This window comes from Oncorhynchus masou, chromosome 20 (genome assembly GCF_036934945.1).
Source record: "Oncorhynchus masou masou isolate Uvic2021 chromosome 20, UVic_Omas_1.1, whole genome shotgun sequence".
Lineage (NCBI taxonomy): Eukaryota > Metazoa > Chordata > Actinopteri > Salmoniformes > Salmonidae > Oncorhynchus > Oncorhynchus masou.
The window spans coordinates 7,534,483-7,547,512 of NC_088231.1; the positions used below are offsets into that span (position 1 = coordinate 7,534,483).

At 43.3% G+C, this 13,030-nt stretch overlaps 1 protein-coding gene across 1 annotated transcript in view; it reads left to right on the top strand.

Moving 5' to 3' along the window:
- Positions 1-13,030, top strand: part of sorbs2a (sorbin and SH3 domain containing 2a) — a 105,035-nt gene that overhangs the window by 11,950 nt on the left and 80,055 nt on the right. The window contains exon 2 of the mRNA XM_064926175.1: positions 9,734-9,863. The gene's annotated coding sequence lies outside the window, so the exon portion shown is untranslated. The remainder of the gene's footprint in view (positions 1-9,733; positions 9,864-13,030) is intronic.

Below are 13,030 nucleotides of genomic sequence, written 5' to 3' on the forward strand. Positions count from 1 at the left end.
TGCCGTTCACCTTTGCACCCCTGGGCCAGACTACACTCAATTATCGGACCTACTGAGGAGATGAGTCTTCAGTAAAGACTTAAAGGTCAAGTCCGAGTGCATCTCTCTCATGGATAGGCAGATTATTCCATTAAAATGGAGCTCTATAGGAGAAAGCCTGCCCTGCCTCCAGCTGTTTGCTTAGCAATTCTAGGGACAGTAAGGAGGCCTGCGTCTTGTGACCGTAGCATACGTGTAGGTACGTACGACAGGTTAGCAGTAAAACCTTTAAAATCAGCCATAACCTTAATAGGAAGCCAATGTAGAGATTTTCTGTGTCAAAATTGTGGCTTTCTCAAGAGGGGCTTTATTACTGCCACTTTTAGTGAGTTTGGTACACATCCGGTGTATAGGGTAGAGGTCGACCGCTTATGATTTTTCAATGCCGATACCAATTATTGGAGGACCAAAAAAAGCCAATACCGATTTAATTGGACGATTTTATAAAAAAATAAATGTATTTGTAGTAATGACAATTACAACAATACTGAATGAACATTTATTTTAACTTAATATAATACATCAATAAAATAAAATAAAATTCAGTTCAATTTGGTTTAAATAATGCAAAAACAAAGTGTTGGAGAAGAACGTAAAAGTGCAATATGAAAGCCAACGTTTAAGTTCCTTGCTCAGAACATGAGAACATATGAAAGCTGGTGGTTCCTTTTAACATGAGTCGTCAATAATCCTAGGTAAGAAGTTTTAGGTTGTAGTTATTATAGGATAATTTCCCTCTATACCATTTGTTTTTCATTACCCTTTGACTATTGGATGTTCTTATAGGCTCTTTAGTATTTCCAGTGTAACAGTATAGCTTCCGTCCCTCTCCTCGCTCCTCCCTGGGCTCGAACCAGCAACACAACTACAGCAGCCACCACATCGAAGCAGCGTTACCCAAGCAGAGCAAGGGAAACAACCACCCCAAGGCTCAGAGCGAGTGACATTTGAAACGCTATTAGCGCGCGCTAACTAGCCAGCCATTTCACTTCGGTCACACCAGCCTCATCTCGGGAGTTGATAGGTTTGAAGTCATAAACAGAGCAATGCTTGACGCACAACGAAGAGCTGCTGGCAAAACACACAAGTGCTGTTTGAATGAATGTTAACGCGCCTGCTTCTGCCTACCACCGCTCAATCAGATACTTGTATGATGTTCAGTCATTATTTGCAACACAGGACACGCTAGATAATACCAACCATGTGTAGTTAACTAGTGATTATGATTGATTGTTTTTTATAAGATAAGTTTAATGCTAGCTAGCAACTTACCTTGGCTTACTGCATTTGCGTAACAGGCAGTCAGTCTCCTTGTAGAGTGCAACGAGAGAGAGGCAGGTCCTATTGCGTTGGACTAGTTAACTGTAGGGTTGCAAGATTGGATCCCCCGAGCTGACAAGCTGAAAATCTGTCTTTCTGCCCCTGAACGAGGCAGTTAATCCACTGTTTCTAGGCCGTCATTGAAAATAAGAATGTGTTCTTAACTGACTTGCCTAGTTAAACAAAGATGAAATAAAGGGTGTAAAAAAAATTATAATAATAATCGGCGCCCAAAAATACAGATTTCCGATTATGAAAACTTGAAATCGGCCCCAATTAATCGGCCATTCCGATTAATCGGTCGACCTCTAGTATAGGGAGCCATTTGTTATGTTCAACATAGGAGGACCAAGCACAGGAAGTAGCTCCCTCAGTAGTTTAGTTGGAATAGGGTCCAGTATGCAGCTTGACGTTTAGAGGCCATGACTATTTTCATGAGTGTATCAAGAGATACAGGATCTAAAAACTTGTCTCCAAAAATTTGTCTCCATTTTTCCTAGGTCCTGGCAGTTCTGAGCAGACTCTGGACAACTGAGCTTTGGAGAAATACGCAGATTCAAAGTGGAGTCCGTAATTTGCTTTCTAATGATCATGATCTTTTCATCAAAGACGTTTATCATTGCTGAAGTGAAAGCTATCCTCTCTTGTTCAATGCTGTTTTTTAGTTAGCTTTGCGACAGTATCAAAAATACATTTTGGTTGTCTCTTTCTCCTCAATTAGTTTGGAAAAATAGGATGATTGAGCTGCAGTGAGGGCTCTTCGATATTGCATGTTACTGTCTTTACAAGCTAGTCGAAAGACTTTCAGTTTGGTGGAGCGCCATTTCTTTTCCAATTTTCTGGAAGCTTGCTTCAGGGCTTGGGTATTTTCTGTATACCAGGGCGCAAATTTCTTGTGACAAATGTTTTAGTTTTTAGGGGTGTGTCTGCATCTAGGGTATTACGCAAGGTTAAATGAAGATCCCCAATTAGGTGGTTCAATTATTTTTTTACTCCGACATCCTTGGGTAGGTGGAGGTAGTCTGGAAGGGCATCTAGGAATCGTTGGGTTGTCTGAGAATTTATAGGACAGCTTTTGATGATCCTTGGTTGGAGTCTGAACAGATTATTTGTTGCGATTTGCAAACGTAATAAAATGGTGGTCCGAAAGTCCAGGATTATGTGGAAAAACATTTAGATCCACAATATTTATTCCACGAGACAAAACTAGATCCAGGGTATGACTGTGACAATGAGTCCAGAGACATGTTGGACAAAACCCACTGAGTCGATGATGGCTCCGAAATCCTTTTGGAGTGGATCTGTGGACTTTTCCATGTGTATATTAAAGTCCCCAACAATTGCAATATTATCTGCCATGACTACAAGGTCTGATATAAAATTCAGGGAACTCAGCGAGGAACGCTGTATACGGCCCAGGAGGCCTGTAAACAGTCGCTATAAAAAAGTATTCATTTCTTCCTAATATTGAGTTGCACTCTCTTTTTGACCCTCAGAACAGTCTCAATTTGTCGGGGCATGGACTCTACACTGTGTCAAAAGCATTCCTCCGGGATGCTAACCCATGTTGACTCCAATTCTTCCCACAGTTGTGTGAAGTTGGCTGGATGTCCTTTGGGTGGTGGACCATTCTTGATACTTACGGGAAACTGTTGAGTGTGAAAAGAAAAACCCAGGAGCGTTGCAGTTCTTAACACACTCAAACCGGTGTGCCTGGCCCCTACGACCATACCCCGTTCAAAGGCACTGAAATATTTTGTCTTGCCCATTCACCCTCTGAATGGCACACATACAATATCCATGTCTCAATTGTCTCAAGGTTTAAAAATCCTTCTTTAACCCGTCTCCTCCACTTCATCTACACGGATTGAAGTGGATTTAACAGGTGACACCAATAAAGGGCTATAGCGTTGATTCCTGGATTCACCTGGTCAGTCAATGTGCCTCAGTGTATATGCCTTCATAGACTCTTAGCTTTCATCCGGCACCCAATTGTACATGCTCCTATGAACTTCACATGTTGGTGCTCATGAGTCCTTTACATGGAAATGACCTGGATAAGGAAGTCCCACGGCTGAGTTCTTTGTGACAAAGGACCCCATTGACCTTTACCCTTAGGCAGCGGGATATGACACGTTGAGTGTCCCAAATGGCACCCTGTTCATAGAGCTATGGTTGGAAGTAGTGCATTATATAGAGGGTAGGGTGGCATTTGGGAGCCAGGCGTTATTTTCACAGCATTAAGAGGGGTCGATGTCACTGGAACGCCAACATATCTTCTCTGTGTGAAAGAGGACACACAAACAAGCTATTTTCACTACATGTAGCAGGACTATTGTACTTTTCTAAAGTGCTTCAGTGGGGAACAAAGTGACAGTTTGAATTGACACCCCCGCCCCCCTCCCCTCTCTAGAAACAGCTATCGCTGAGTTAAGCAAATCCTCTATAACGCTTTAGGGCGCTGTAGAATATTGTAGATATCAACATAAAGTACTGAAAGCTTAAGCCTGCAGTGTTTTCAAATGTAGGAGTTCTTTCTGTGGTTATTAAATGTACGAAGCCTACGTTTCTTCATGAGACAGTTATGTTTTTATAGTGTCAAACCAGCTACTCCCTTCCCGGGTCTCGTTTGTTTACGTCCTGTTTGTTGCGAGCGGTGGAAAAAGTGTGCCGTGATTCATGGTGGTCAAAGGTCAAGCTCTCTCTGAAAAGGCACAGTGGTGGTGCCCCTCTGGCCCTGGCCCAAGGCTTGTTCCTCTGTGACCTTTCTGTGGGCCCGGGATAAGCTGTGAAAATGAGCGGTAAGGATTACGGAGGAGGAGAGTATTAATGACAATCCTACATCCGTTTCACTCTTTTTCTCGCGCGCTCTCTCTCATTCTCTCTGTGTATTCTATTGTGGCGATGACGTACGCTACCAGACGGTGCACCAAATGCGAGAGTAGTTTGCGCCAACAACTCTGCAATATATGGCGGAACTGGCGTTGGGGTATGTAGAGGAAGTAAGGGCTACACACACACACACACACACCACCTCTCTCTTTCCCTCCCTTGCTTCTGTCTCTCCGGTTTGATGAGAGGTATAGCGCTAAAGAAAGCCCTCCCGTCTCTAAACTTTGCACCAGTCAAGTATGTGTAAATCCCGGGGTCGACACGTCCTAAGCCAAAATGGCTGGGCGCCGCCGTCAACAGTTTGGATCCCGTTACCGGGCAGAATGCGAGGGAAGTAGTGAGCAGGGGTGACCGATTGGCTGCCGGGCGAGGTGGTAGGAAATGGGCCTGTCGGTGGGTCCCAGGGCAGAGGTGTGAGGGAGTCTGGGAGAGGTTGAGCTGGGTTGATGGATGACTCGTGTCATAATGTTCATTACATTCTTACGGCACTCTATCATAGGAGAATAATGTTCCCACTTATGACATCGATCTCCCAACACTTCACGTCCCAAAACGTTTGATAAGGTTCAGGCTCAACAGTGGGATGCAGTTTATTTTATATGTGAAGGGTATGTTAACTTTAGCCACAGCCTACTTTGAATTCTATTTGGGGTCATTTTGGCATTAATCTTATAGGGCTGCATCTAGCCTTTACATGGCAAAGGTCACATAACCTGCTACCTGTATACTGTAGCTCTGTAAATGATTTAACTTAGGCCTAGTTTAAATAGACTGTTATAACAGGTTTTATATAATCAACTTACCAGGACAGTGTTCCCTGTTATCAGTAGGTGACATACATTAAGCCAACCATTGAGTATTTGTATGAAGCCAGTGGGGTAAAATATAGGCCTAGGGCCCCATTTTAATATTTTTGGTCCACCCATAAACTGAGTTCATATGTGCCCCAAATGGCGCTCTATTCTAGGGATAGTGCATTACTTTGACCAGAAGTAGTACACTATAGGGGAAAAGTGTAATTTGGGATGCAGACATTGTGCCACTGTAATGTGTGTTTATCCTGCTCCTCTCTGCTTTTTATAACTTGTCACTTACTTAGCTGGGAATGGCTGGACCCATATTGGTGCTGATAATGGATTGGGTGTTGAAATCAGGCCGGTGAGACAATGTTGACGTGCCCCGTCTAGTCCTGATTGGCTCATAGGTTTGTGTGTGCGCCAGCTTTTTGTCTCTGGTACTTTAATGTAATAATTCCAGAGCTGTTCGTGCAACCTATTTGGTTCATTATTTTCTCCCTCTAACAATCATGTATTACTGAAGTCTCTACCTGAACAGCAATCAGCGACAATGCCCAATTTGTGTTAAAATGCCGTAAGACTGGTCAGTACCAGGTTGGATGAAAACGTCCCATTTGATCTTTCTTCATGACTAGAACTGGAATGCAACAGGCTGAAAATTGCTCTCTTTCTGGCCCTCAGAATAACAGACAGAATGACAGACCGTTCCTTTTAGGTCCATGATCTGTCTGAATAGGTTACATCATTAGCACATGTCAATTCTCTGCTCGTCGAGATACCGCAGCTAGCGCTGCCAGTTGCAGCTTAATCATGACAGCTGACACCCCAATCGCTGTGGTCCTCAAGGTGCCAGGCTTATAATGGGACTACTTCAGTGACAGGAGACATGTTATCATGTCGTCAGCGCTGCTTATTTCCATAGTGGCCGTCTGTACCTTTTTTAGAGGGGATTTGAGCGTTACCACTTCATCATTGGCAGGGTGACAGGGACTCGGACTGTGTTGATCCAGGGCGGGCAGCTGGCTGAATCGATGCTCCTTTTACCTTTTTGTCACACTGCATAGTTGCTGGACATACAGGTGGTTGAGAGTTTCTCTGGGCCTGCTTGTTAGCACTGTGTTAGCTAGCGGTAGTGGCTCAACTGTCGGTAGCTCTATTGCTAGGACTTAGTTTGTTGTTAGCATCAGTTAGCACCAGGTTGTTGTTGTTAGCACAGTTCGCGGTTGACTTGATGCTAGCTCTATTGCTAGGAGTTAGCTTGTTGTTAGTATCCGTTAGCATCAAACTAACTAGTTGAAAGTATGAGCAAAGACTGTGCAGTATGAAGACAGGCTGTAATTGCTTCTCAGTGTGACATTGGCTAGCTAAGCTCATGTGCAGAAACACGTCATCGGGTCTAACGGTCGTCTCGCGCCGAACTTCATGAGAATAAAAACGTGCCAGTTTGCGACTTCACAAAGTTGGAGTAATAACGTACGACTTCTTAGGGCTGCAATCCCGTTAACGGGATGATATGACAACAGCCAGTGAAAATGCAGGGCTCCAAATTCTAAACAACAGAAAACTCATAATTAAAATTCCTCAAACATGCATGTATTTTATACCGTTTTAAAGGTAATCTTGTTGTGGTGTGATTAACAGTGTCCAATTTCAAATAGGCTTTACAGCGAAAGCACCACAAACAGTTATGTTCGGTGACCACCAACTCACAGAAAAACCCAGCCATTTTTCCAGCCAAAGAGAGGATTCACAAAAAGCACAAATAGAGATAAAATTAATCACTAACCTTTGATGATCTTCATCAGATGACACTCATAGGACTTCATGTTACACAATACATGTATGTTTTGTTTGATAAAGTTCATATTTATATTTAAAAAATCTGAGTTTACATTGGCGCGTTACGTTCACTAGTTCCAAAAACATCCAGTGATTTTGCATCATAAATGTAGATGAAAATACAAGTTATACACATGGAATTATAGATATACCTCTCCTTAATGCAACCGCTGTGTCAGATTTCAAAAAAACTTTATGGAAAAAGCAAACCATGCAATAATCTGAGACGGCACTCAGAAGATAAATAACATTTTCTGTCTTCGCTATCATGTGAAATGCGCTTGACCAGCCCTTGGCTCTCTGCCAGACACCTGGCTCATTCAGCTCCCATTCAGCCCCACAACACAGTAGAAGCCTCATTCAAGTTTCTAAAGACGGTTGACATCAAGTGGAAGCCCTAGGAAGTGCAACTTCATCCATATCCCACTGTGAATTCAATAGGGGCTGGGTTGAAAATCGACCAACCTCAGATTTCTCACTTCCTGTTTGGATTTCTTCTCAGGTTTTTGCCTGCCATATGATTTCTGTTTATACAGACATCATTCAAACAGTTTTAGAAACTTCAGAGTGTTTTCTATCCAATACTAATAATAATATGCATATATTAGCAACTGCGACTGAGGAGCAGGCCGTTGACTCTGGGCACCTCCTGGCACCTTTCATCCAAGCTACTCAATACTGCCTCTGCAGCCATAAGAAGTTAAGACATTGGCGCCAATCTAGGTTGTGCCTTTTTAGATTTCGAGAAAATGAACAATTTAAGAATGGTTCACTTCTCACATTGACTTCTCAAACCACAAACCCTGGTCTGCTTGGTTGGCTTCACAAATGTTCCGGGAAATTTTGCGATTTCACGTTACTGGGTTTAGTTAGCATCACGTTAGTTAGTGTCAGAATCATTTCAACACCTATTCGATTAACAGGGATTTCTGTGTCTCGAAGCATGTGGTTGATAAAGACTTTCAATTCAGGTTGCATGACCTTAACTTTACAATTAGACTACTCATTTCACACAAAGTATATTTGTCTATGTATTGTACGGTACATTCACATGCGAGGCATCCATATTTATAGCTCAATAATACATGATGTTAAGTAAAGTTCGGAAGTAATCTTTGCAGACCATTGGAGCCATTTTAACGCAAGAGGAAGTTCTAGCAGTGGATGGAATACAACTTATTTTTTCCTCTCCCATCACAGATAGGTATAGCATTGTCCTCATCTCTCCAACAACATGAAACTCTCCGTTTCCCTTAGCACGTTCACAGTGGGAACCCCTTAATAGACACCGTGCTGTACGTTGATTGTGCCTTTCTGCAAACAGCATAAATGCATCGCAGACCTCACAACACACAAAGTTACACCCCAAATGGCCAAAGTAGCTCTTGTGGTTGGCAATTGTAGGAGTCACCCAAAATCCGCAAGAAAAGGGAGTGGTTGGCACAGAAGTTTCTGTAGGCATGTTTGTTATGGAAGCCTCTGCCTCAAAATGGTAACAAGTAAAACATCAATCTCTCTTTATTCCACTATTTCCTTGAAAGCTTCCTCATCTCATTTCCTTCATGGCCACTGATTTTTAAATTACTCATCTTGATGAAAAAATGTAATTGAAAATCTATCCAGTCTTGTCATCCATCTGTTTTGATTGGAAAGTAGGAAATGAAGTATGAGTAAGTAATGATGCATTACAGTATATTGGGGCGAAGCCCGTGAGAGAGCACTGGAGTGTGAGCCAGTGAAGTTCACCGGAAAGATTGCGGTAATGAATTGAGGTTCGTCCACGATAACTAACTCCTTTTGTTAAATATGTTGAATAATTTATCAGTCTTGGCTACCTCATCAGTGACCACCAGTGAGTTTAATTTGACTCATCCAAAGGGGATCATTAAAGGAACTTAATGAACATCTCAGGGACCAGGCGGATGAAGCTTATGTTATGTTGTGTATGTCCCTTGCTGCATCTATTTGTGTCTGTTTGGTTTACTGCTGCGTTTAGAGAGGTGGAAGTTGTCCAGTAGCTGTGTTACGTTATGGGATGACCAGCCTCTAAATGCAAGGTGAATATAGCTCTAGTTACATCACTTGGCTGCGAATAGCTGGTCGGGATAGGGTGGAGGGGACGGTGTGTGTGTGTGTGTGTGTGTGCGCTTAATGTTTATGTGCTCGCGGATCATCACACTGAGCCGGGCCAACTTTTCTGACGGATGATCAAACCGTTAACAGCAGAGAGCAAAAGCTTGTGTCCTGCATGGGCTATATCAAATGTGGCTTGTTGCTCAACATCATTTCTGTGTAGGAACTCCACTTTACATGGCGCCCAATAAGTTAATGGCACACACATAATGGTTCAAATAGCGACGCTGGGGAGAGATGGGTGTGCGTTACTTATTTGACACCTCACTCCGCAGTCTGCCCATTCCGTCCCCCTTCTAGTCTATCCATCATTTATTTTGACTCTGCAGCTTATCCTGACAGAGGAATGCCTGTCTGCTACTGAGCTACTGCCTCGCTGACATAGCTCATGCCTGGGATGGGGAGGTGTGTGTGTGTGTGTGTGTGTGTGTGTGAGCTTGTGGGTTTGTAACTGCGTGATGGCTACTTGTATTGTATGTATGTAGGCATATATATTCAGAAGCCGATCCTGTCACTTTATCCACCCCCCCATACACATTCCCACACACTCTGACCCACCTACTCTAGGGGTAACTTTCCAGTCCTGTAGTTGCAGCATGTCTGTGTCTCAAAATAGCCCTCTCTCATCACTGCTTCACCTAAACAGGGAACTCTCTCGCTCTCTCTCTAACTCTGTTTTCCTCTTCTCTCTGTTGCATCTGGGTGCTTCCCAGGAACGGACAGACGAGGCTCTGGATTTAAAGCCTGAGAAGGAGTGCGGAATTCTCCGGAACGAGTGAAGAATTGAGATCACTGATGCCCGTCTCTCCCGAATAAGTCTCCCAGCTTTTGATTTTTATGACGGTAAGATTTTTCTTTTTGCCACTCTTGCAGTAGCTATCTGTACATGAAAGGTAATGAGTTTTTGCTGTGTTTGCAGGTGTAATGTCAGTCAGAGTAGGCTTTGTTTGAACGGACATGCCACACAAACCATTGGGAGTCGAGCACTTGCGGATCAGTGGACTGGATGTATGATTTTGATAACATTTCATAAGTTTTCATAAGATGAACAATGAGGGCAAAGTGAATGGAATAGTCCAGCAGTAATTTATTTTTTATTTCTATTTATTTATCTGTTATTTTACCAGGCACTCCAAAATTATGAATAATAAACAAGTATTTATTTTTTACTATTTTTTTAATGTGTATTTGCTTTTTGCATTATAGTATTTGATTTTAGTCATTTGTTTTTGATTGAGAATCTGCACTTTAAAAATGTTTTCGTAATATGATTAGATCGGATACTCTTTGTCTGTTGGAACAGAACAGTACCACTACATCCCAGCACTACACCATAGCCAAACCCAACAGTGGACAGGACAAAAATGGTTTCAATTAAAACCAGGGTTTTTCTTCCCGAACCTCTAACCTCAGGAAAAAGCCAGACAAAAAACCGTACTCTGCTTTCATTTGGAACATAGGAACATCTAACACAAACCAGGCTCTTCAAATAGTCTACAATACAGCCACAAGAAAACAATACGTTGCTTGCATTTTCAACTCTAACATGTCGGCTGCCTGTCAAAATGGTGTATGGCCTTTAGGGCTTTCGCCTCTGCAGTCTTGTCAATGCTCATCATGTTTACACAGCCTCGCTGGTCCCGTGCCACTTGTCTGTCTTGAACCCTGATGTGTCATCATATTGCAAATACAACATGGCTAAAATAATGAAAGAGCGGGAGAACGGGGGGAAGATGGAGGCAGAGAGAGAGAGTGACATGGGTTGAATTTTGTGCAGTATCCGGAAGGTTTCCATAACTCTAACTTGAACCCATATTGAAATACAACCGAAACTAACCAATTCCCCAAACCCCCCCTGCCTTTTCTCTCCCTCCTACTTCATTCTACCCTTTTCACTTTTTCATCCTGCTCTTTTTCCCCTCCACAATTATCTGTCCATTAGGCCAGTCTCTGAGGTGTTGTGGAATGCCACCTTGACCCCACCCACCCCTTGAGTCCACATTCTCTCACATGGAGAGAGAGAGAGAGCGCGGCTCCCTTGGCCCTTGTTCCCCCTGACCTCACACACACACACAGGGACGCTTTGTTGCATGCCCATTGGCGAATGGGACAAGGACATTTTTACCCCCACCACCACCACACTTTCGGGTGACGATTTCACCTCACAGGGTTGTGTACGCACAGTGTCCACAGTGATCAATCGATAGGGCATAATGGATGGAATGTGGTTCAGTTTTATTTACAGGAAAAGGATTTCAATTTAGTTCAGGAAGATGAGGGCTTGATAGGCAAGAAGTCTCAGTTGAGGTATTAGCAGATTTCGGGTTAGGTTGAAGATAAATGTGTCTGGTTTGGCAACTCTTGTTTTTTATTTATTTTTATCTTCCTCATACCATGCCGTTTAGGGTCATTTGTTAAAAGGCCCTGTCGTACACAAAGACAAAGATTGCTTTGCAGCAAGCAGTGAAAAAACAAGCTTCTTGAGTTACAATGCCGTGTAAGAAAGTGAAACTCGGCAAACACGTATGCACAGTTGCACCAACACACGTGCATAACGACCACCACACGCATACAAACCGTTGCATGCTCACACACACACACACACACACACGGAGGTTAGCAAAGACACCCACAGACCTGCACAGACAATAACACACACACACACACACACACACACACTCATTTTCAGTGCTATGTAATGTCTGCTATTGCTTACCGTTAGCTGGGCGAATAGTGTGTCAGGGTTGTCACAGCGAGACTCTTGAGGCCTGTTGCTATTTGATGACGGCGATGAAAATAGAAGTATAATTGTCTGTAACAAGAGCCCAAAACACCAGGAGGGTACTTAAAGTATTTTTCTGGTACACAGTCCTACCCCACAAGATTGAGACTGGTACCAAAACAAGGGCTCTCCAGTCCAACTATACACACCAAGAGTTTATCTTTGACATTCTTTACATGTCAAGCCTTTTGACTTTGTCCCCTTTCCCAGATACTTTAACCTCTGAGTCTATAAACGTTGTTTGCATCAGTGACCTTTTCTGAGCCACTTGCCCTACGATCTCGCGGGGAACTTTCGGAGTGTTATGAAGTTGCCCCTTGAAGCTGATCAGAAGACAATTTTGCATTACCCCCCCCTACCCCCTACTCCACCCTCACCTCCGAAGGTTGGGGGTGATAAACTGAGCTTAGATCAGTGTCTAAGGACAACGACTCAACTCAAAGTTAAATGCGGCATCATTACAGAGTGCCTATCCGACAGTAAAGCATCCTGGCCGGGAATATCTTAACTCGCAGAGGTTAGTGTTACCCTCTCCGACACGGATCCTATAAAGTCCCCTCCTGATAGAGCAAGGCGCTAAACCCTAATTGCTCCTGTAAGTCGTTCTGGATAGGAGCGTCTGCTAAATGACTAACATGTAAATAGACTTCTCTCTCTGCTCCAGAGCCCTCTGGAGGGCAAAGGGCCTGTCTAAGGGACGTAAGTATAACCCACTCGCCCCTCGTTTAAAGACCACCTTATCCTACTCCACACAGTTCACACAGGCACCTGGGGAATTCAGTCCGTCTATGGGGAGGTAATACTGTATAAGCTACAGCTGATAGTCAATCTTGTTGTGTTTACTTCTGTCTTTAATCATGCTTGTCTCGTAGCCTGATTGTAGGTTATATGAACATCAATGTTTTATCCACCATGTATTCATTGAGTGGGGTAATTCATTAGCCATACCGCTAAATTGTCTTTTGCAAGGATGCAGGGAACGCTGTCCCCCTTTGCAGTTGAAGAGCAATTGTCTTAGCATGACATTACCCCTACTGGTTCATTCCCACAGATAGCCACATTCACCCCTCATTCCACATTCCACCTTCGCCTTCAAAACATTTAGCAGTTAGCTATTATCATTAGTGATGTAGCATTAGCATTGAGCCTGCCTAGATAATGATCCTCTCTATCCTTCTTTCCTTCAGTGCTAAGCTAGCTGCTTCACTCTTACTACTACATTCCCTCC